Raw genomic sequence first — 25,045 nt, forward strand, 5'->3', positions numbered from 1 at the left:
AACTGGTAAAAAAATGCTTGTCTATATGGTTTTTCAAGTTTCGACATTTTCGATTTTTTTAATAAAATATTGGACATTTTTCTTTAATTTTATATAGACACATATAATTTTACGAGTGAGTTTTAATCACGAGCACACTCCTCCGCCACAGCGCTGTGCAATTGATCAACGTACAATTGTTAGAAAACAGCCAGTGTGTATTGAAAAGTTATTTATTTTAATTAATTATTTAAAAAATATTTATTTTAATTAATTATTTAAAAAATATTTATTTTAATTAATAATTTTTTTATTAAATCATTTATTTCTTTTTTAATTTTTGTTTTTTAATAATTATTTATTTATTTCTTAGTTAATAATAATTGTTTTTTTAATTAATAATAATGTTTTTTTTTAATTATTAATAAAATTTTTTTCTAACAACTGTACGTTCATCGTACGATTCGAATATATATAACGAATATATTCCACATTTAAACGGAAAGTTGGCTTGAATCATGTCCCCTGATATTTCACAGCACGAGGGAAAACTCAAAACTGTCGCCCACAAAGAACGCAAAATCACGATAAACATTACGCGTATATGTCGTCCTCCTCATCTTTACCCGATCAAAAATTCAGCCTACACTCTAAGTCTGCCTACCCATCAAAGATAAAGTTTTCGCCATTGCAATGGTTAAAAAAAGGTCATAAGTAATTCCACATATACATATGTATGTATTTGTTTGTAGGTGTGTGCGATACCAGCTCATTTAATGCTATTAATAAAATGTATACATATACATACATATGTGAGAATTTGCACATGAAGTAGCATAAATAGGTCATCCGCCGCTCCTCTCAGTCCATGTCCATCTGCTCGTATTCGTAAGCCGATTTGCCGTCAGAGTCAAACATCAGCAAATGGAAATTGGAATGTTCTTACACTTGGTCGCAGCTTCTCTTTTAAGCTCCCGGCTGTGAGTCTGACCACTTTCAGCAGATTGGCTTTCATACATTTTCCTATATTCTGCGCGCACTAATTAATTCACTGCCACCAACGCTATTTAAAAGCGGAAATTTGTAATATGGGACTTACTTACTTACTACTACTCTATATGACTGTTCATCTGTATAATTAACATTTTTTGCAATAATTGAAAAATGAAATATTTATATGTAAAAATTCGATCGGACTAAGAAAGCTGCTAATTAATAAACGCATTTATTTATTTCACACAAAAAAAACATAATATTAAATATAATTTAAGTTAATAAAGGTTGTGATGAGAATTAAAATAAATTTTATCAATCAATAAGAACTATTCGAATTCCCAGGGGTATTGCTCTGAACATTTTAACCCGTAATGAGATCTTTCTACTGCCATGGACACAGCTAAAAGAATATACGACACACATTTCGTACACAAGAGCAGATAAATTATTTTTGCATGGGAGGTAAATTGGGTACAATGGCGGCCGCCACAGCCGAATGGGCTAGTGCGTGAATACCATTGAATATCGTGCATGAAACATCAAATGATGGAACTTTTTTTTTCTAATAGCGGTCGTCCCTCGGCAGGCAATGGCAAACTTACGAGTGTATCTGCCATGAAAAAGCTAGGAGGAGGAGCTCAGCCAAACACCCAATAAAGGTGTACTATAGTTATCTATATATATGTATATAAGGGTTTTCCAATAAGAGGTGTTATTTTGATATTCAAAGAAAAATACTATTTTTTAATATAAATTATCGGATTTTTTTTTTTCATTATAGAGAGGAAGGTATGCCGTTAATAGCGGAAAATAACATCAGGCAAATGAAATGAAATTTTCCATAACCGAATTGTAAAATGGCTGCCCTATGTCCTCGACAGCCTCACGAATTCCATCTTTGAGGCCTTGAATCGATCCTGGGCTGTTGGCGTAGACCTTCTACAGGGTGGCTGATGGATTTTGCTACATTAAGAAACTCAAATAACTTTTTTTTTAGTGTATGGAATTCATTTATTTTTTTTTTCAAGTTGAAGGTCATTAAATTTTATTAAATGTAGCTTAACTAGTTTAAAAAATAATTGAATTTAAATGCCCCCCATGCTCGTTGACACAAGTGCGGCATCTTAGTAAAAAGTTGTTCATTGCTGCTTTGAGAGTTGCGACAGGAATAGCCGCAATTGTTGCCCGAATGGATTGTTTTAGTTCATCCAAATTTGTTGGCTTTGTTTTATAAACTTCTTTTTTACATAAACCCCACAAGAAAAAGTCAGGTGCAGTAAGGTCAGGCGACCTGGGGGGCCAACGAAATTCGGAGTTTCTTGAAATCAGTTTATTGGGAAATTTTCGTCGCAACTCTGTCATAACAGTCTGGGCTATGTGAGACGGGGGAACTCTCTTTCGGCGTAGTTCTGGATAGAAAAATTCTTTCAGCATTTTCAAATAACGGTCTCCAGTAACCGTAACGGTGTGACCATTTTCTTCAAAAAAATAAGGCCCGACAATACAGCGTGAAGAAACCGCACACCACACTGTCACGCGAAGAGGATGCAATTCCGTCTCGTGGAGTATCTGTGGGTTAGAAGTACTCCATATTCGACAATTTTGTTTGTTCACATTGCCGTTTAAATCGAAATGGGCCTCATCAGACATGAAAAGGCAGTTTAACATGTTTTGGTCTTCTTCCACCATTTGCAGGATCTTCTGGCAAAATTCCAAGCGAATCGGCAAGTCTGCTGCATTCAGTTTATTAACCATTTGAATTTTGTAGAGAAATAAGTCTAAATCTTTGTGCATTATTGTTTGCAAAGACTGTCGGCTGACACCAAGTTCAGCAGATAAGTTTCTTGTTGAAACCCTTGGATTGCTTTGTATAGCTGCAAGTACAGCAGCGATCGTTTCCTCCGTCCTAACTGGTGGGTTTCGATGATAAGGCCTTCTTGCGACTGTTCCTTGCTCAGCAAAATTATTCACCAGTCTCACTATGGTCCATCTGCTCGGGGGATCGCCGCCAAACATCCGCCTGTACTCTCTCTGTACCAAAACTACGGACTCCAGTGCGTGATAGCGGCGGACTACCCAAATTCTTGTTTGCGTGTCCCAGTTATCCATTTTAACAAATTTTAAAGATCAATCTGCAAATTAAAACAAAAATGGAACAGATAACTTAAAAAGAAAAAAAGTTATTCAATTTTTTTTTGGTAGCGGCTTTCATCAGCCACCCTGTATTTCAGGTGGCCCCAAAGAAAAAAGTCACAAGGTGTTAAATCACAAGATCTCGGTGGCCAATTGTGATCACCTTTTCGAGAGATAACGCGATTCGGAAACTTTTCCCGCACTAAATCAATGGTTTCGTTGCTTGTCTGTCACCGCGCCGTCTTGTTGAAAATAAACGTTGTCCAGATTAATACCATCCAATTCCGGCCATAAAAAATCGTTAATCATCTCTCAATAACGCAATCCCATTCAAAATAACACCTGTTATTGGAATTTTAGAGTATTCCTGCCTAGGTTCTACCCTTCTTAAACTAAATCTTAAGTATACAGAATTCCATCGATTTCGCAATGAAACCGCAAAATTATGCTTACAAGTACAAGGAATAAAACGAGGATAGCAAATTGAAACGTTAATGCAATTCCTTGAAACATTTAAGCCCAGCAGCAATCACAACGGTTAGGCTTGGTTACATGGTTGCCCATTGAAAGGACGATAAATCAAAGAATGTGCTTTGTGACACCATTACAAGGAAGGAAAGAGGGAAGAAACAGAAAAGAAGAGAATGAGGGGCGATGAAATTCATTGCGGCAAGAATTCATAATGCAGCTACACCAATTGGCAATACCTGTCTTATGGTGAAAAGGGGGCGTGGCAGCTCCCATACAAGCTGAACCATTCATATAGCTTTTCTCTGAAACCGCTCATCCTAAGGTACTGAAATTTCACAGTTACATAAATTACAAATGCCGTGCTTAAGGCGAAATGTACTAGGTTTTGGAAAAAGGGCGTGGCACTTCACATACAAACTTAAATCTCATATCGTGCGTACAAAATAAATTAATCAACAGAAATTTCAATTTTCATGGGTCGCTATTAGGGTTTGCAAAACCAAAAAACTGACAAATTTTATCACATTTTATACTTTAATTGTAAAAGTAGTTGGATAAAACCTACTACTTACATTGAGAATTTTTATTGGACAAATTTTTGACTACAAGTGATACTAATAAATTAAAATAGATGCCCTTTCTGGGCTTTTGCTGTTATGTATTTTTCGCGATGAAATGATGCACAGAATATAGCCTTAGATTTGGAGTTAATTAACATTTACATCTATCTCATATTTGTTAGATCATTAAAAATACCAGTTGTAAGTTTGGTGCGAATATTCCAATGAAAAAACGTTTGTGTCACCGGCAACACAAGTGTTTGCCACAAGTGGAGGCACCTGTGTGCATTGTTTACTAGTTATACAACTGTAGACACATTCCAGAAATGTATTTGTAACGCAGAATGACTTTATTTCGAATTATTTCTCTTCACTGGTTGTCTATTATTTATGACTAAGTAAGTAAAATGTGGAAGATTTAATTAAGCTAAACTTCCTTTTATTATGTTTATTGCTAAACTAATGCTGATGCTCAATTAATCATTTCCATTTATAAAATTAGACGTATTAATAATACCCGAGGCGACTCCTAGCGTCGCCAAGCAGCATTCACAACAACTTTCACCCGTAAAAGAAATAATATACAAAACAAAATATAAATCTTTTTATGGGCGAAATGTGTGCCAAAAACTGTCGACATTTACGCAACTAATGTACAACAATATATCGAAACCATATATTAATATATATCTAATCACTTCAATGAAAATACTCGCTTAATATATTAAACGAACAATATTATCAATTTCAGCGAAGATATTCTAAGCAAAATAGCTATTTGAGACACTGAACAAAACTTTCTTTTTTTTTTTGTAATAAAGTGTTGAGAGGTTGAATCTTTTTACCTTTCGGCATAAGGGAAGAAAACAAATGAAAGAATTGTATTAATTCTATTGTAAAAATTTAATAATTTTCATGGGCCTAAAAGGAAATAGAAATATGGGACCAAACTAATATTAAATTAAATCTAAAAAAAAAACAATATAAAATAGTATTTATATTGCATGTTTTATAGTGTGTTTATTATTCACCGTCATTCACTGTAACTGGTATTAGTCGTGGTGGCATCGAGTAACTGAAGGACACTAAGGTAAATTTTTGTTCATTCGTCTTCAGTAGCTTTTTTAAGGTGCAATGGGTTCCTAAACTGGCGGCCTCCTTTATAAACTTGCTGGCTAAGAATGCTACAGAGGTTCTCCATGGACTAACTGCGGGCCACCTTGGGACAGGAATATTTTTTGACTCGAAAAACTGCACGCTTAGCGCTGTGTAATATAACATTGTCCAAGACCTCTACGTCATTTTCTGCGTTCATCTTATGCGAAATAAAAAATTGGGCTCTTTTCACGGTAGCTAAAAGCACCTCGTGTCATAAGAGAGCAACCGTGGACGTTTTGGGAGTGACGTGTTTCTCGTGGCTCACGTATATCTCTCCAATACTTCTGACAACCATCAAGCCAATCGAGATTTAATTTGTTTAATCGCTAAAAATTAAGGATCGCATTCATCATTACAGAATTTATGTTATGACTATCGGCGAATTCAAGTCTAGCTGCTTTGTTGCGAGTTCTAAACTTCCGTTTAGCCAGTATATTTTGATATTTTAAATTCGAATTTTCACTCAAAGTTTGCGGTATTCTTCCCTTTATAACATTCAGAGAAAGTTCACATCTAATTTGTTGTTATTGACAGCCATCCGTCCGTCGTATCTTTCTTAAACCTGTCGTCAGTTCATTTAATTTGTCCATATCCATAGCTGCGTTTCTCTTGGCATAGTGTTCTAAAAAGTTATTTTCGACTCATTTCGGTATTTGCTAGTGCAAACTAGTCAACTTACCTTAAGGAATCTTTTAAATTGAGAAATGTGTATAAAAATAGCACGCAATTGCCACAACAACAAGTAAAATCTTAACGAAAACACTTGTCCCTTACAACTATTTCCTTCAAGAAACTCAAATTTCTGGTAACGCTCAAACGTAACAGGACTTGAAGCAAACTAGAAATTAATTTAAAACTACCACTAGTTTGTGCATACATATCAATACATTATAAGGCAAGTCAACTTATGTTTTATCCAGCTAAGTATTTTAGAAGAAAAATTATGAAGTTGGTTTGTCCCATAGAGCTATTTCGCTCAGTGTATTTTCGTTTGTATCTCATTTATCTTGCACTTATATGTGTGTATGCGTATGTACCTATACATGTAGATGTGTGAGTAATAAGAAAAATGGTGATCCTTAACAATAACAAGCATGGAAGGGCACAGAAGCTTATAAATTCATGCAGAACAAAACTTAACACCCAACGCAAGTTTTAGTGAGAAATATGAAAGACAGTTGATTGATTAGTTTTGACAAAACTTCAATAAATTAATACTAAAAAATAAATGTTTGTGTTTGTGCAATAGATCGTTGTAATCGTCAATAGATCACTAAATGTTGAAGAGGTTAAGGGGCACGATCATCCTCAAGTTTTGTTAATTCTTAAAAATATTTTAAGATATTTCCGATAAACATAGTTAGATATAGGGACGTTATTAGTATTTGAAGAAAAATGTGCATTAGAGCGCTGAGGGCTTTGTTTTTATCTAATTTGCGTTTTTCTCGAAGCCACAGTTTTCAAAACGATAGTTTTGACAACTCAAACAGTTTCCATTCGATTGACCTAAAAACTGGTACACAACTTTTCAAATACATTCTACACAGAGTGATGTTGGACTTTTTGCATCGGTTCATTAAAAAAATGTATAAGAATTTTACTAAATTTTTTAATTAACATTTTCAGCTAGACAAAATCGATTTTTTTTGCCGAACGTGGGGTACTAGAAAGACATGTTTGAGGTCAATGCACTTTGGAAGAAAAAACGTAAAGCGGCGATCGTTACAAAATCGAAAAAAATAAATCGAAATTGGCTTCGAATTGAAATATTTTCTCCGCAAAAATACAATGATTTTTGGCGTGCTTTAACTTACTGAAATTAAGTTGGTTCGTTAGAGTTGTTCGACCTGAGATTTTATGGGTAGGTACTAGAACAAGGTATGGTTAATGAACTGTAGAACAAGAAAAATTCCCTCCCTGAGACGAAAACATCAATATATCTTACATAAGAAGCGACTGTGAATGCCGAAGATATGACGTAAAATGTCAAACGGCAACCTTAAAAATCGAAATTGTCTTTCAGAAATATTTTAGACTGCGAGGTGCGCGACGAACTTTTTTTGCCGCACGCTAAGTAATTTATTTATCTTAACATTAGATGAAAAAAGTAATAAACTACTTTTTATAAAATACGATATTTGTGTTTTGGGTATGAAATAAGTACAGAGAACATTTTCTCTATTTCTTCAGTCGCAGCAGTTGTCATTGTACCATGGAAATATTACATTTCTATTGCATACCTACAAAGTTACAATACATGTGGAGAGAGAAAACATTTGAAAACTATAGAGGGATGGAGTATAAAACAATAAAAATAAAAAAGTACATTAACAAAACAAACTACTAAGTCAAAGGAAGCATAGCTGGGCGCCACTAGGCTGAATTGCTAAACGCAGTTTATAGCAGAAAGGCGGCAGGCAAGGCCAACAACAGGAAGGCAGGTAAAAATAATTGGCGAAATACCCATAATTAAGTGATGGAGCGAAATGGTAAATGGATGTTAAGTGAGTGAAAGTAGTACTACATGACGTAGAATTGATGACGTACAATACATGTACTTGCCTGTTTGAATATCGACTTGCTTCGTCAACATTTCTTTTGTATAAAAATGCGTCATCACTCGGTTGGCATATAATTCCGAGAGCAAAACAACAAAGTCGTAAAAATAGTAAATAGCAGTCAGCAAAACTATTATTGCAAAAGAAAGTGAAAGAAGCAGGTAGTAAATAATGGCTAATCACATATCTAGAATTACATGCTGACTAATGAGTCTGAAATTGCACTAGTCCACAGCAAATCTCTACATCCTATAAAATAAGGACTTAAAATATGTAGACTAATAAGCATGCATAGAATGCTCCGACTAGCACAAGGGCCTTTATTTTTTGAAGTGAAACTCTTCTGGAAGGTTCTATTTGATACGAATTAAATAACATTACAAAGGTTTTTTCTAATAGCGGCCGCCCCTCGGCAGGCAATGGCAAACCTCCGAGTGTATTTCTGCCTCAAAAAAATATTTACCGTTCGGATTTGGCTTAAAACTGTAGGTCCCTCCACAACATCAAGGTGCACGCCATAAATAGGAGCTCCTCCGGCCCAACACCTAACAGACGTGTATGCGCTTATTATTTATTTATTAGCAGTTAATTTATAGAGCTTGTTTTTTTTAATAATTTGTAAAGGTAAATTGTTATACTATCGGAATATATCCGGCAAAAATTTATTTTGCAGTGGATAGCTTAGTTTGATGATCTATTTATAAGAATACCAAAAATTTGATTTCGGATAAGCCTGGATAACTTAAATTTTGGTACTTGAAAAGTTGTTCCTTAACACATTGAGTGCCATGGCTACACGTTTTCGTGCGACACCAAAAACTTCCTGGGGTGCCACGTCGTACGAAAACGTGCGACAGGCATTGTCTGGCCTTAGATATTGTCGTTCGTTTCTGTTTGACTCTACCGGGTTTTTTTATTGTTTTTCAAGTAGCCTAATGTTTGCCCTAAATTTTGGTCCAAGCTTCATAGAGATATCTTCATTTGTGCAGTTTTTATGATAAAAACTCGGAGGTTCTTTTAAATTTTGAAAATTTATTAGAATTCATTCGAAAAAAGTATAAAAAAGATAGAAAAATATTAAAATTAAGATATGATAATTTCAATTTACATAAATTTTTTAATTGCGTATATTTTGGAAAGCATTCAATGCACAATTGGGGAGTGTTCTTTTTGCTTCAGCTTAGCATAAAACGCAAGCACGTCGGATGGTTTTATTATTTTCATCTACTCTTTTGGTCATGATATGACTCGATTGCGGTAAGGCCTAGTAGGCCCTTAGCAACGCGTTCACGGAATATTCGTATACTCATGGTTTTATTATTCGACGCTGCTTTATACACAGTAAAGGCATTAACCACGGAAAGTTCAATTCCCAGCTTTCGATACCAGTTTAACCCTTTGCGAAGGGTATTTGAGTAAGAAGCCATTTGGTCGGAAAGATCAATGCCTGCTTTCCCCTTATTATATTCTAGCACAATGGCTTTTCTGTTGCTCGTCTTTTACGCCTCGCTCCTCGACTAGTTGACGGCTCTTCAGGATTACGTGCTCCATCTGTTGTGGATACCATTATCGGGGCATGTTCCGTCGATAGCATTCTGACGTCGCGTTTATCTTTCCACTTCAGAACAACTATACCATTGGGATCTTCTCTAGCCACTACTTCGCCTTTCTTTATAGGTGCAATCATAACTTTTTTTGGGAAATGTTTCTTGTTGGCATGGAGTGTACCGACAACATGTGCTTTTTGATCTAGCATTGAACGAGCCAATTCATAGCTTGTGTAAAAGTTGTCTACATATAAAGTTCGACCTTGACCTTTCAAATCAATAATCAGATCCTCGCAAGCACTTTTTGCCAAACCGACTTCTCTCAATCCACTTGATGACTTTCCGGAGTATATTCTCAACGACCAGGTGAATCCTTCAGTAGCGCAGAGCTTAAAAAGCTTTATACCATAAGGATGAGCTTTATTTGGTATATATTGTCGGAATGATAGTCTGCCTCGCCATGGAATAAGGGTCTCATCAATTACTATGTTTGCACCTGGTACGTAAATTCTTTGGTATCTCATTTGTAGCATGTCTAATAGTGGTTTTATTTTACCAAGCCTATCACCTGGTACAATTGAGTTATTGTCTGTGAAGTGCAGGAAACTAAGCAATAGTTGAAAGCGATTACGTGATATTGTTTTCCCCGGAATTGAAAAGTTGTAGAGCGAATCTTTGGACCAATAGTCTTTTAAACTCCCGACCTTCACCAAACTCATCCACAAAAGAAGGCCAAGGAACTTCTTCATTTCAAAATCTGTTGTTGGTATCCAATTTTCCAAAAATTCCAAAATAAATATAAAGAAAACAAAAAAAAGACATATAAAAAAAAAATTGAAATAAAAACAGATATAATACAAAATTTAAATAAATGTAAATGAAAATGCGTAAAAAAAATTAAGAAATAGCAAACAAAATAGCGTCGCACATTTTCGTACGACAATGGTTTTTACGATTACAATACCGTCGTGCAGTGCCATGTCGTACGGAAACGTGCGACATAAAAAAACCGCTATAAAATCCAAAATAAACCACAAAATCATCCGGGATTGGAGCAGAACTGAATATTTTCTACTTTTACACCAGTTTATAGCAAAAAATGTTCTTGGCACCCGGGGAAGGTTTTCGTCAAAACCCCTTGGCACTCAATGTGTTAATTTGTATGAATACATAGTTTTTCGTTTTGTCGCTTTAAACGAAATGTTCTTTGTCGTAGATGCAATGGGTACATCGGGAATGAGGATCGTTACTAAAAAACATTTATTTGACTGTTTAAAAATGAAAATTTACCATATTTGGAGGCAAAACTAAATTATTTAAAAAACCAACTTTGTTGTAGTGACGACTACAGCAATGAGCAAATCTAAATATTATATTATAAAATAAGTTTGCCCATTCTAAAGCAGAAATAAACGGAGGACCAAAGTTCTTCGAGGATCCAAAAGCGACATCAGCAATTACGGGAACCAGTTACGAGTTAGTTTATAGATTAAAAGTTATCTTAGAAACCATATGAATCAGCCAAACAATCGATTCGTAAAATTCCGATAGTTACGCAAAAGAAACTGCGCGTTTATATGTTGATCTTTACCCGTGGCATCCCATCCATGACACTTTCGATGCACAAAAAACTTGTTCATGGCGCAGTTATTATAAAAATGAGTTGTTGCAAATAGGATATGTTTCTGAAGAAATCGCAGAAGCACGTAACAAGCATTTCCGGTCTTAGTGACTAAATTTCCCCGCAAATCTTTACAAGAAAGCTGCAATAGAAACATTTTCAAAAGCCTACTTTTGAGTTCATCTCCGAGAAAATATCAACGCTGTTAGCGAAGCCCAGGCCGGACACTAGCAGCTGGAAATCTGAGCCTAGTATGATGACTGCTGCAGAAGTTGTGAATAGCTGTAGGCGAAATTTAAAAAAAGAATATTTACTTTTTTCTTACCAGAAACACTTGAAATGTTGATACATTCCGATCAGAACCCAGGGTATTCTTCAGGAAATTACGACGAAAACTTGATTTACATAGAAGGTGCTTGATTGTGCTTCGTTAACTTGCATCACAACTTCTGCAGCAGTCATTATACTAGGCTCAGATGTGTCGGGCCTGGGCTTTACTAACAGCATAGATACTTTTTTAATATTATGTTCAGACCAGATAAGTTATATGATCATGCAGAATGGCGATCTATGACCTATGATGGCGCGCTGAAGATGATGAGGGAATGCGCAGGTTAATCAAATCTATTGGGGGAGCTTTCCGCTTGAGACTTTTAAGGAACCCCTCCTGGCATAGTTATGGACATTCTCGTTTCCAGGGTATACTGGTATTTCGATTATTATGAAATATAGGTATATTAAATCTACCGTAAGTTGATTTCAAATTCTATTCAATAAAATTTTGCATTTCTGCAACCACTGCAGTAAAAAAGGCGCCACGATGAATAGACGAGTGCACAGAATTATAGTGAAATGTTAAAAATATACCTAAAGCAACCCGACAAATTAAAAATAGCATTAGAAAGTGGAAATTACTGACAACTTAATGCACTCTTTCTTCGGCATTTTCAATGGCGTCTGCGTCATTGGTAGCACAACGCGACAGCTCATTTTCAGCCGACGCAATGTAGCTTACAAATATCAGAAACATCTTTTACCTTCCCACACGACCACAAAGAAGTCTAGCATTCACACCATTTGATAAACGCTTCACACTCGCTTTTTGATTTAGATATAACAACAACATCAAGAAAAACCATCGCATGCCTTGATTCGCTGACTGGAGCACACCATTAGTCATTTTCTACTTCCGTTTCGATTAATCACAAATATCCATCAGAAGAATACACAGTAGTTAGCACGCAAAGTGAACTGCACTCATACATGAACAAAAATTTATTAGTCTTAACACACATAGCGAAAATACAGTAATGTACTTGTATTCGTAGATATTAAGCGAAAGAGAAAAAAGAGGATAATTGGAAGCGGAAGTGATGGTTGATGTTCACGTTGGATTGGATTATCCGCCAATATTGATTGCCTCTTCGCCTTAGTCAGCGCCTTCGTGTTCATTTCGATATTACATGTCACGTACAAACGCCGAGAGAGAGTGTCAAGCGTTGAGTGCTTAAGTGGTTGCCGTATTTTTTTAAACCGTTGCCTGCCACTCTGCTAACGATGTAGTTTTTTAGAGAGTACTTTCAAGGGGATCAGCACATGAAAAACAGATTTTTCGGACCTCATTTTTCGTTTGTTGGCAAATATCAATCAATCATTCATTTGCATGTATGTGTTACCCATTGATATTCTTCTGTTACATTAATGGATATATATGTAAGTGTATATGGATTTAGTTGAATGTAGTTATTTGTGCGCGAAAACTCACGCTTTATAGGCCAAAGTAACTTGAGCTTTATTATTAGTATAGCAAAAAAAAAAAAAAGAAACAAAGTAGGCGCTAACCTTGACACCGAACAATGTGTTTAGCATAATGCTACATTACATACAAATACATGCACACACACACATAAACATTCATTGAGGATGAATGACTACAGTAGCTGTTATACAGGGTTCGAGTTTATTTTAGACGCGCATTTTTTGACAGCTGTCAAACTTGGAAGGTATATCTTTTGACAGATTTTAAGTAGAAAAACTACAATTCTACTAAAATTAGTTCGATTTTACTCGAGTGTTGTATACAAATAATTAAAGACCCCTTAAGATGGTTTAGTTGAAAAATCATTTTCTCAGACGAAGCTCATTACCATTTGAAGGAGTACGTAAAGTACCAAATTGCCGTATTTGGGCATTGGAAAATCCAAAACAATATGTGACGAAGCATTAACATTTCTCTCGTGTTACTTTCTGATAACACTGCACGATACAAAAATTGAAAATGGGTACGGTAACTTACACACAGTGGCTCACATAAGTGGTTTTCATATAAAGACGATTAAGTAGATCTTAAAATTTTTCTGCTTTTTTATAATTTAAAAGGAAAGTGTACACCACATATTGCTAAGTTCTGACTATTTTTTAATTATTTTGTGATTTCAATTTTTTTTTTATAAAAATATGGTTCATACTACAACAAAAACCATATAAAGCAAAGTCAGAGAATTTTGGTATACTGAAGTGCAAGTTTCAAGTGGTTCATCGTATTGATTTTTGATAATTTTTTCTCCTGACGTTGTTGAGTGTTTTCTTCCATTTAAAAAAATGTGAAGTAGGCGTTAAATGGAGAAAATGCAAAAGACCGCGACCGAAAAAAATTCTCAAGAATCAGTGTGATTTTTGACCTACTTTAAAATTGCCCGTTATACCATAATTCAGTGATCTATACAACTGCATACCAGAAACTTTTCTAAGAATTACTTACCAAAATGGTATTAGCTATAAAATTGAATACTTAAAATTTTTATAAGAAAGGATTTGAAACTTTTCCGAACCCTTGAAAATTTTATACAAAGTTTGAAACTTTGCTTTATATATATGGTTTTGGTTGTGATATGAACTATGTTTTCATAGTTGAATAAGAATAATTGAAACTAAAAAGTAAATAATTAAATAAGTACATAGTCAAAACTTGTCAATATGTGTTGTACACTTCCTTTTGACGTTGACTTTATGTACAAGTTATTTAATATTTCGTATGATAATTTTTTTTTTTTTTTTTTTCAAACAGCCTCTATGTACCGTGGCATAGATTCTATCAACTTTCAATGAAATTCAGCGGGTATTTTTCCCACTCCTCGCGCAAACGAGCCTTAAGGTCACTTTTTGATGAAATTTTGTGTTCCGCACCTCGATATAGGCCTAAAAACTGTGCATAGAGTTTAAGACAGGACTTTGCGAAAGTGTTTGCAAGGCTTTGTGTTGATAAGTATCCACATTTTAACATCATAATCTGTATGTTTGAGCTGGTTATCGTATTGAAATAAAACCCCGTTCTTAGACGGAACCATTTTTTTACACTAGAATGCGAAAAACAAGCAAAGGTGCTTTTACCCATCGAGCCATTTACAAAAACTGGTTTTCCGACTCCCTGAGCAAGCAGCACACAACCCCAAACCATGACAGAATCTCCGCCGTGCTTAACAATGGGTTTAAGGGTTTTGATTCACAGCTCTCCATTTGACTTCCGTCCTATCGTACAACGACCATACGATCCAAAAACGTTATACTTGCGCTTGCTACTAAAGATTACGTTTTCTCAAAACCTTTTTTTTATAGATTTTGCGATGCGGTGTTCTTCTTTGACTGTCAACAAATTTCATCGAACATTGCGTTTCATTATTTCCAAATTACACCGTTTTACTACGGTTTCCATCTTTTTGCGACACCGACTAAATATGTAACAAATGTATTTCGTAAATTTTCCTTCAATGTGAAGGTATAAATGATTTTTTCAGCTATAGTTAACTCATTACCCTTTAGCATTTACGATGGACGATACGCGTATATTTGCCCTCTCTATCAGCATTCATTGCCGAAACATTGTTATTTTGGAGAAAGTCTGATTTCGTCGCACAGGGTAATTAATTTTGTATTTTGGTGTGTGGTTTCATTGGGCCGCTTTTTTGCGAAAATGTGGTTGGAAATATCTCTCCGTGAACGGATTGCGATATCAAGATATTATATATTAACAACGGTTTTATTGCCCAATGTTGGTAGTATGGATATAGCGAATAAGTGATTTCAATAAGATGGTGCAAGTATCACACAAGCAACGTAAACATTAAATATATATAATTGGCGCGTACACTCTTTTTGGGTGTTTGGCCGAGCTCCTCCTCCTATTTGTGGTGTGCGCCTTGATGTTGTTCCACAAATGGAGGAACCTACAGTTTCAAGCCGACTCCGAACGGCAGATATTTTTTTATGAGGAGCTTTTTTCATGGCAGAAATACACTCGGAGGTTTGCCATTGCCTGTCGAGGGGCGACCGCTATTAGAAAAATGTAAATGTAAACATTAGTTGCAAACAAAACTCCAGCGCAGAATAATATTAATGCCTTTGAACTATTTGAACAGATTTTATTGCATTCCCATCTGAAAGATAAAGTTTTGGTGATCAAATCAAGCAGAATTGAGGCTTTGAACTATAATACTCGGCGCGAAATTGCCAGCACAGAGCCTCAATTATGCCTGAACGTCATCAAAGGAACTGACGCAGAGGAAAAGTTTTTAAAAGACCGCTTGTCACTCATAAATGTGGGATTGATGAATTATCGACTAAGGACGAATATACTCAATTACCACTTAGTGATGCTCGTACTGATCTTTATGCCCAAAACAGAATTGCAGCTGACAACGGATATAGGTTTGACGATTAAATGTGTTCTCATTTTGACAACGAGTACCCTCTGCGCGTTACCCGTTACCCGCTGTTCCCTATAATTCTGTTTAGCACATTAATTGATAAATGCAACGCTGACTACCGAGGAGAAGGAACGGACTAGATGAAAAATGTGACAAAGGGAACGAGGACGCGAACAGGAAAGAGAATACTCGTTAAAATGCAGACACGGCGAATTTATTTAAATAAAATGAAATAAATTAGAAAAGGCAGTCCTGCATACATTGAATACCCTCTACAACATAAACTGATAATGAATTTCCATTCAATAAATTTAAATTAAAAAAAATACACTTTCATGTTAAGCACCCTGTACATTTACCTACTAACACAATAAGTGAATTTGTCGTTATTTCTTTACTGGCTCTACTGGCATTGGGTTTTCAATGCCGTTTCCGACGAATCCTTGTTTATTACAGTTTGTGGCATTTTTAAATGAAAATCATCTGCTTCTGGCTGCTACTACGAGTACAAAAAATGGCTGTGGCTAACTTGTTGAGTTAGTGGTTTGGTTTGCAATTTATTGTTACACAAAAGTTATTTTTGAGCACAATTTTTGCAAATTTCCTGACTTTTTGTTTCGTGCTAACTCGTGTACATTTTAATGTGTATGTTGTGAACATTTTTGAACAAAGTTGTAACTGAAAGTGTAAACATAAAGTTTGTTAGGCATAAGTTTAGTAAACGCTTTTTTTTGTCAGTGCCATGGACGCACACGTGCAGAAAACCTTATTCTGAGCTGCTACATAATTTGAATAGCTTTGTCTTCATGATCTGTTACATTTTCTTTTTATACGTGGCTCTATATTCGCTTGCTTCATGGCTTGCACTGAGGTCAAGAATTTTCATCATCCAAGTGTGTGTTTTTGGTTCACTGAAAGAGCGTCATGCTTATGACCAATACAAACAACACTTCCTGCATTGTCAGGAGTTACTTGTTGTGTCCCCATCTAAACCTCTTTTATTTCGTTCTCTAACCTGAAGAAAATCGTCAAGGCCAAATAAAAGTTAATAAAGAAAAAATTGTGCATAGTTTTCTCAATGGCTGTTCATTTTATTTGTGACAAACTTTCGGCCATACCCAGAGCTGTTTAAATAAGATTATATTCAAGATTTTAGAAGGTTAATGAATACATGATTAGACAAAGAGAACTCGAATTCGATTAAGAGATGAGTTCTGGTTGAGCTCATTTAGAGCGCGAGCAATTGGCGCGTATCGGACTTAATTTGTTTTGTTATTACAACCTTAATGGGTAGGAATTTCGAAGTTTCCATCTTGGAACATTAATATTTATTTTTTCCAGAAGAGCAGCACAGTCAAAATCTCCCTTTATAATGTCATAAAGATTTTCAATCTCAGCTTGAAGATGCAGAATTTACTAAGGAGCAAATTTTCAACTCATCAGTGTACAACAGAAACTTAGCACATGAAAAATAAGAGCTAATATCATTAACGAACAATACGAAAAGAGCGGGTCTAGAATACTGCATACTGAAGGTTTCAGATGTCACATCGTCAATAAATACGACTTAGGACATTGCAAAAAAAAAAATTAGTGAAAGAATAGGCAAGATAGTTTGTTAATCAGTATGTTATGAGATTCTTTATCGAAAGATTTGAAGAAATCCGTGTAGATGTAGTCGACTTGACATCTAAAAGAAAACGGTGAGATACAGTGTTCACTAAAAACTGCCCCAAGACCAAACCATGTTAGATATAGCAGATTAAACTTCATTACGCAGGACCCAGCCTTAAATTCTTCGGACAATAGATAATGATGGGACATATGTCGAACGCTGATATACATCGTGACGTAAAAACTGACACTGTCGAAGAAGTGATGCGCAATCACAAAACACATCAATCGACTAGTGGCAAATACAAACTCTTTATGATAGTACGGGATCCGGCTGCAGATTTGGTGTAGTCATCGAGTACATGCTGAAATCCACATTTTTACCCACATTTATGATTAGGAGAATAAAAATTCACCACGGTGCCAGTAGAAATGTGGCCGAAAGTATTTTTAATTAAATTATTGTTAATTGATTTTGCGGGAAAAATTTAATTAACCAAGTTTTGAGATAAAATATCGTTCGGTTTACTGCAATAGGTGTAAAGACTTAAAAAAACCGTAGTTGCCGTTGCGCGCTTGGCCGCACCTCTCCGCAGCCAGGTATAAACAGGTATGATTTCGATATATTTATACATCCATAACGTATATTGATCTGTTATAGATCAAAATATAGCTAATTTTTTTCTCATTATTATGATATACGGCAACCTAATTAAATCTGGCCGCAAGTTAGGGTTGCTAGCAGTTAAAGATGGGAAAAATTGAAGGTTGAGTGAGAGGAAGCTAACGCGTAACATCACTAGTCTAACAAGGATAGCGATTGCCAGCTGTACGACATTTTAAGGCTAAGAATAAGAAAATAAGAATAATAGTTTTTAACAAAAAATACTTCGAAATTAGCACTGTATAATTTATATTATAACTATAACCTGTATTTTTTGTATTAAATTGAAATTTTACTTACTGTAAGTGTTTCGCAAAAATTTTCAAATTCTTCTTTATCTTTTTGTTTTAAAACTGTAATTTTTTTATGGCACTCTGTATGATATCCAAAATCCTCGGTAGATTCAAAACACTTACAGTAAGTAAAATTTCAATTTAATACAAAAATACATACCGAACGATATTTTATCTCAAAACTTGGTTAATTAAATTTTTCCCGCAAAATCAATTAAAAATAATTTAATTAAAAATACTTTCGGCCACATTTCTACTGGCACCGTGGTGAATTTTTATTCTCCTAATCATAAATGTGGGTAAAAATGTGGATTTCAGCATGTACTCGATGACTACACCAAATCTGCAGCCGGATCTTAGACTATGAGATGGATGCCGCTACAGGAAAACGAAAATCAATGAAGGCTGAAAGGAAAAGTTCCATCACAATTAAAAAATATTTCAATTTTGCTTTCTAAAGAAATGCTCCTAATTTGATTGGTGAACGATCTACTGTAACAAATTTAGCTATTTTTCTCGTTTTTTTGTGTCTCTGAGTTTAAAAGTACGTCTAAAGTTGAAACCGAATACTCCGATCTTTCGAAACTTTGGTCCAAAATACTCCTACGGAAACTGGAAAATCTAGACTTCCATTCGGTTTCCTTGAAATCATACATGTCAAATAGAGTCTCATTTACTGAAATTGGGAATGCTAAATCTCATACATTTGTGTCAATATCTGGTGTACCATAAGGTACCATTATTAATCCTATATTGTTTATATTTTTCATTAATGACGTTGTTCATGGTTTCAGGTACTATCAATATTTACTCTATGCGGACGACTTGAAGCGCAAAGGCCATCAAGTTGAGAACGACGAATCGACATTTCGGCATCTTCTCCAACACTTCGCTCTATGAACTTAGCGAACAGATTTATTTTCTTCAAAGTAAAAGCGTTGCTGTGGCGTTAAACGATTCATGATGGCTTCCCAAGCCTTACTGAACATAAATGTCAACACAGTTTGTCATTCTTAGCTTTCAAACAATAGTTATCGACATAGTTACTTCTCATGCAGCTAAAAATGCGGAATTATGGGGAAAAATAGAATCGTTTACAGAATATTAGAACCTAGAGTATTAATTCTACAATATTTTGTCTTTACAGAATTTTGAAAGAACACAATTGTGACCCACAAAAATCAAGGCTGTTAAGAATTTGTTTCACATTTTAGCCAAGAGAATATTATAATGCAGAATTTAATGAATATCAGTAATATCGATTAAAAACGACTATTTCGAAAACATATTAGTTATGCGGTTTCTTATCAATGTCAAGCCTACATTTATATGCATATACCTATTTGTGTCTGTAAATTTACGAGAGAGATAATGGTGAAATTGTGGGGCTGAAGAGGGACGAGAGTTCTATTTCACATAACAGTATCTGGCATCGCTATACAACTATAAAACCTAAGTTTCAATCAAATCGGGCATGGACAAGTCAATCGAGCAGAAATCATCAACTACGACATCAAGAAAAATCAATTTCGCCCATGACTTAATTCCTCACTATCCAAGGACTCTAGCCAGGAAAAACATTTACCCATAAACTACGAGGTTCGTTCAAGCAAAGTAGAGAGTCAATTCAAGGTGACCAGCCAATTGAGGCAAATGATTAAAACGTCGAAAAACTTGCCCTGAAAAAGTAGTAAGGCGCGAAAATAGTTGCAGTATCATCTGCGATCATCTGGAACATCCTCCATAATCATACCTAAGGCCAATGCTCACACGACTTCAAACGCATTCAAACGCATTGAACGCTCAGCGAGAGAGTCGAATTGGTACTCGAGACGAAAGTTGAGTTGATCACTAGGAATCTGAGTTTAAGTGGAAGTCTATTAATTTTCATATTAAGGCGTATTTTTTAATCGATGAAAAAGACGAAGGTGCTCAGACGTTTTCACGCTTGACACTTTCTCATGGTTTGACGTTACCGGCACGACCCCGATTTATATCCGGCCAAGAACTGTCATCCCAGAAACCGCATAACTAATGTTTATGCTGCTACAAGAACAACAACGAAGATGTCAATATAACAGAAGAATACCGCTAGACTTTTAAAAAATGTTCATTTTTTCATGCCATTCAAACAAAAAAAAAAGTAAAAAAATGATTTGAAGTCTAACTTTGCATGAATATGCATACATTCTTAAGAATCACCTTATGATGGCTGTCTTAAATAAGCGTGGCATTGAAACATTCCACCACCTTTCCTATGATCCATTTTAGCATCTTCCGAATAATATTTATTTCCAAAAATCAAAAGAGAACTTCAGAAAACAAAAATTTTTGTTCATGAAGTAAACCACTTTTTTTGGCTAATCTGAAGGCTTGAAAGGAGAACCTCTAAAAAGGAATTTTAATTCAATATTTAAATTTACGCCTCTTCGTCTTCAATGTGTAAACTTTTTGACTAGCCCTCGTACATGCTTAAGTATGTAGTCGACTTTCAGTCAGTCACACTTCAACCAACTGAGCAGTCACCTACAGGCTGCTTCTACTGTCGTTGCGGTAAAAAGAAATTAATTGAAAATGTTAATGCAAGACAAAGACGAAATTGAATAAGGGGGGAATGTCTATTGAGGAAAAATAGGTTGACGTTTAAACAAAAGGTATGAGAAAGCACCCAGGGCGTATAAGTGATTATGTTAAGTAAGCATTGCAAGCTTTCCATAGCAAACATACAGGCACATACTAGTACTAGTTCAAGGCATGCTTACACGTCGAAGCATACTTTATTACGTACACACATACACACGCATGTTCTAGCGGTGCTATGTATGCATATGTGTTTTTTTTTACCACAAAATAGCGCAATATATAACAACAACAAGTGAGTTGTTTTGGTCGTAATGGTAAAAGTTTGCACATTTGACGAAAAAATGAAAGCTGATTGTTTTTCTTGGATATTCTTTGTAGAAAGTATGCTAATATTAAATGTTGAACTTTTCAAGGACTGTTGCGTTTTCACAAAAGTTTAATTTTGTCCTTTAGGTTCAAGTTTAAAGAAGACTACTTTGTGCAAAATATATTAGTCTCTGTGTCTTAGTTGGGCACACTTTGAAAAGTAACTTACAAAGATGTAATTTCTTAGTTGTAATTCCAATCGTTGGTGGTAACTTCATGGGATACTTTCTAGTTATAGTATGTCATTTATCACACTTCAGCGGAAGATGATAACTCTTTCTGACAGCAAGTAATTTATATAATTGACACCGTGCTCCAGCATTTGTCTTAATAGCAGCTGGATTTTGTTTTATTACATTTGCTGATGTAGTACTATAATTTATTGTTCAAGTGTTCATGATAAATTACACGCTTTGGAGACAAAATGATAGATGGATGAGTACAGTAGAAATACTGTACGCATGTATGGCCAACTATGATATTAATATAAATACATACATATGCATGCATATTTTCACCGACCTTTAACAGTTTATGTTTAGCTACAACAAATTCGAAATGTTTCACTGCTATTGTGTGCGAGTTAATTCGCTTTCTAAAACAGAGCTAACTATGCTATCATGAGTTAAATGTTATGTTAACAGTGATAACTGTATTATTAATGTAAAAGTAAAATGCATTTTTTAAGATGCTTTCAGGCGCAGTCAGAGCTGTATCCTATACAAAAAAGTAGTTTCATTTATTTCGTTAAAAAAGTTTTAGTTTCATTAAAAAACATTTTCTTAAGGTTTTGGGATTGCAATCAAAAATTCTTTTGACGAATTTCTTTTAGAAAAATACTTTTTGAAGTGAAAACTTCTTTAGAATCGTTGGGAGTGATTTGAGGAAAAGTGAAACGAAAAAAGCGACCAACTTGGCTACGAAGCGTTATATTATATGTTGATATAAAAGTAGCGACGAAATAAATAAAAATAACTTTTATTTTTTCTTGTGATTTGAACCAAGGATTTTGGATCGTAAGCTCACATTGCTAGTCGCTCGGCTACCGCGCCATGCTGTCGTCGCTGGCCTAAAAGTTATTTAGTTACGAAGCGTTATATTATATGTTGATATAAATAATTTTTGTGAGCGTGTAATTCTCAAAAGTTTTATTAGGTTTATTATTTAAAATGTATTGACTAGGTAGTGTGGTTATCAGCTTAACATCTGACAGATCCTCCATCGGAGGACAACAAATGTTAAACTAATTTTTGGAAATGCGCGGAGTGTTTTATGGGCTTGCTCCGCCTCTGCCACGGGCTGACCCGGTATTGCAGTACCGCCGGGATTTCAGCCTTGAATAAATACAAGAAAAAATATACTAATACATTTAGCTTTGGTGGGAAGAGCCATAAATTTTTATATGAATACATGTAGACGAAAATGGAATTTTTTTTTTTGAAATTTGCATTGTAGGACATTTCTGATTATTTATTGAAAACAGTTTTTTGGCTTTTCTATTTTTGGTTTAGATACTGAAAGTCAGTTTAAGTGAATCGGTATAAATATTTCGTACATTAATTTTTGAAGTGAAAACTTCTTTAGAATTGTTGGGAGTGATTTGGGAAAAAGTGAAACGAATTACATATAAACGTAGCGACGAACTAAATAACTTTTAGGCCAACACCGACAGTATTCCGCGATTGCCGAGCGGCTAGCAATGTGAGCTTCCGATCCAAAATTCTTGGTTCGAATCACAAGAAATAAAATTTTTTTTTTTTTGAAATTTGCATTGTAGGACATTTCTGATTATTTATTGAAAACAGTTTTTTGGATTTCAGCCTTGAATAAATACAAGAAAAAATATACTAATACATTTAGCTTTGGTGGGAAGAGACATAAATTTTTATATGAATACAAGTAGACGAAAATGGAAGAAATTTGTAAGTCTGTTTCTTCGGTCCGTTTGGGTATTTTTTTTGACAACATCGAAACCAAAGCATTTGTATCATATTTTATCTATCATAAGCCACTCGTATCATTTGTTGAAATTGAAAACATTGAGGATGAATAATGATAAAATGAAGAAAATAAAATATGAACTTTATAGCAATATTATAATGAACCTATAATTATCCCGCTCCTAATGCTGCTTTCGTCTTATTCTCTCTCAGTTTGTTTTACGGAAGGTTTCACTTCTATCAAGTCTAACCGTTAGACTGGTATTTTTTCTTTAGTTTTAGCTTAACTAAATATGTTCTGTAATAAATGAAGTATGAAATTATGTAGAAATAAAAAGTTAAAAAAAAAGCAAAAAAGAAAAAACATCAAACTTCTACATCACCCATTTTACATAAAAATGCAGGCAGCTCTGGCAGAAATCTGTTGTCAATAAACCTCCAAGAAAATCAGCTATTTGAAAAAATGTATTGCTGCAGATGCTTCTGTCATTTCTGCAGTTTAACATACCTCTCAAACTGCGCTTAAGTTTTATATAAGATAACCTTTCCAGCATTTGGAATTTGAACAATCAATTTAATTTCTGAATAAATATTTACATATATTTTCGCTGGAACAAGAAGACTGAAGAACGTTTGGTTGAAGTTGATAATTTTTATCGAAAAATCATAATATCAAGTGATGCTCATTTTCACCTTGTTTTATCCTTTTTCGAAAAATGAACTAAAAGTCGCAGCGCCATATAAACCATTTTGTTTCAAAAGGATGGCATACAGCCAACCTTACATGCAATCTTTTGCGCACTGTCTTGGAAAATCGAATAATCAGCCGAAACAATTAGCCACCTAGAAGCAGTGATTTGACTCCAATAGACTATTTTTGTGGGGAACCGTTAAGGATACATTTTTTTCTAACCATTCAGAGACGATTCAGTATTTGAAATATGACATCGAAATTGCTATTGGTGAGATAAGTGCCGGAACTCGCGAAAATGCACTGGAAAATTGGCTTGACATAATGGACTACTGTAAAACTAGTCGTCGAAGTCCTTTAAATTGAAATATGTTCCATGTCTACCTTACCATGTCTACTCTTTCCAATAAAAAAAAATCGAACAAATATTTATACATTTTTATCTACGGCTAAATGAAGTAGGCGGCCGCTGTAACCAAATGGGTTGGTGCGTGCGTAACTAACGTTCGGGAGGGGGAAGCTTCGAACCTCCGTGCACGAAGCAGCAAAAATATAGAAAAAATTCTTTTTAATAGCGGTCACCCCTCGCCAGGCAATGCCAAGCCTACGAGTGTATTTCTGCCATGAAAAAGCTCCTCGTAAAAAATATCTGCCGTTTGAGGAAGAGGAGGACCTCGGCCAAATACCTAACACAAGTCTACGCTCTAATTATTGATTTTTATTTAATTATTATTATTATATTTAATTATTTTAAATGAAGTACCAAACGCCATATGGATAGGCACTTTGCAAATTTTTATCTTCCTCAGGTAGAGTAGATATTTGCGTACATAATGATTGCCTTATTCATCGGTTAAACGCAAATAGATGTATACGTTTTAGTACATGGAACTCTATTCCTTCAAATCGAAAAAAAAATTTAATAAGTCTGAAAAAACTATAAAATTTAAGATCTATTTACACACATCAGTGCCGTGGGAGTTCAGTATCAATGTGAGTAATAAATAAAATATTACTTTTATTATTATGATGGACTTATCCCTGACACCTGAAAGATTCAACGATATTTGATATCATGGATTCAAAGTATATCTATGAGCCTAACACCCCCAATAAATTTTATTAATAGGACTATGTTTAAGTTCGTGCGGTTTTTTTTCGAAATTTG

At 34.9% G+C, this 25,045-nt stretch overlaps 1 protein-coding gene and 1 pseudogene across 1 annotated transcript in view; one reads left to right on the forward strand and one right to left on the reverse strand.

Annotated features, from left to right (window-relative positions):
• LOC129240251 (protein sarah) overlaps positions 1 to 25,045 on the reverse strand; it is a 54,047-nt gene that overhangs the window by 9,303 nt on the left and 19,699 nt on the right. The window lies entirely within an intron of this gene.
• Positions 22,406 to 22,589, forward strand: LOC129236590 (U2 spliceosomal RNA; annotated as a pseudogene).

Source organism: Anastrepha obliqua, chromosome 1, assembly GCF_027943255.1.
Source record: "Anastrepha obliqua isolate idAnaObli1 chromosome 1, idAnaObli1_1.0, whole genome shotgun sequence".
In the NCBI taxonomy this organism is placed as follows: Eukaryota; Metazoa; Arthropoda; class Insecta; order Diptera; family Tephritidae; genus Anastrepha; species Anastrepha obliqua.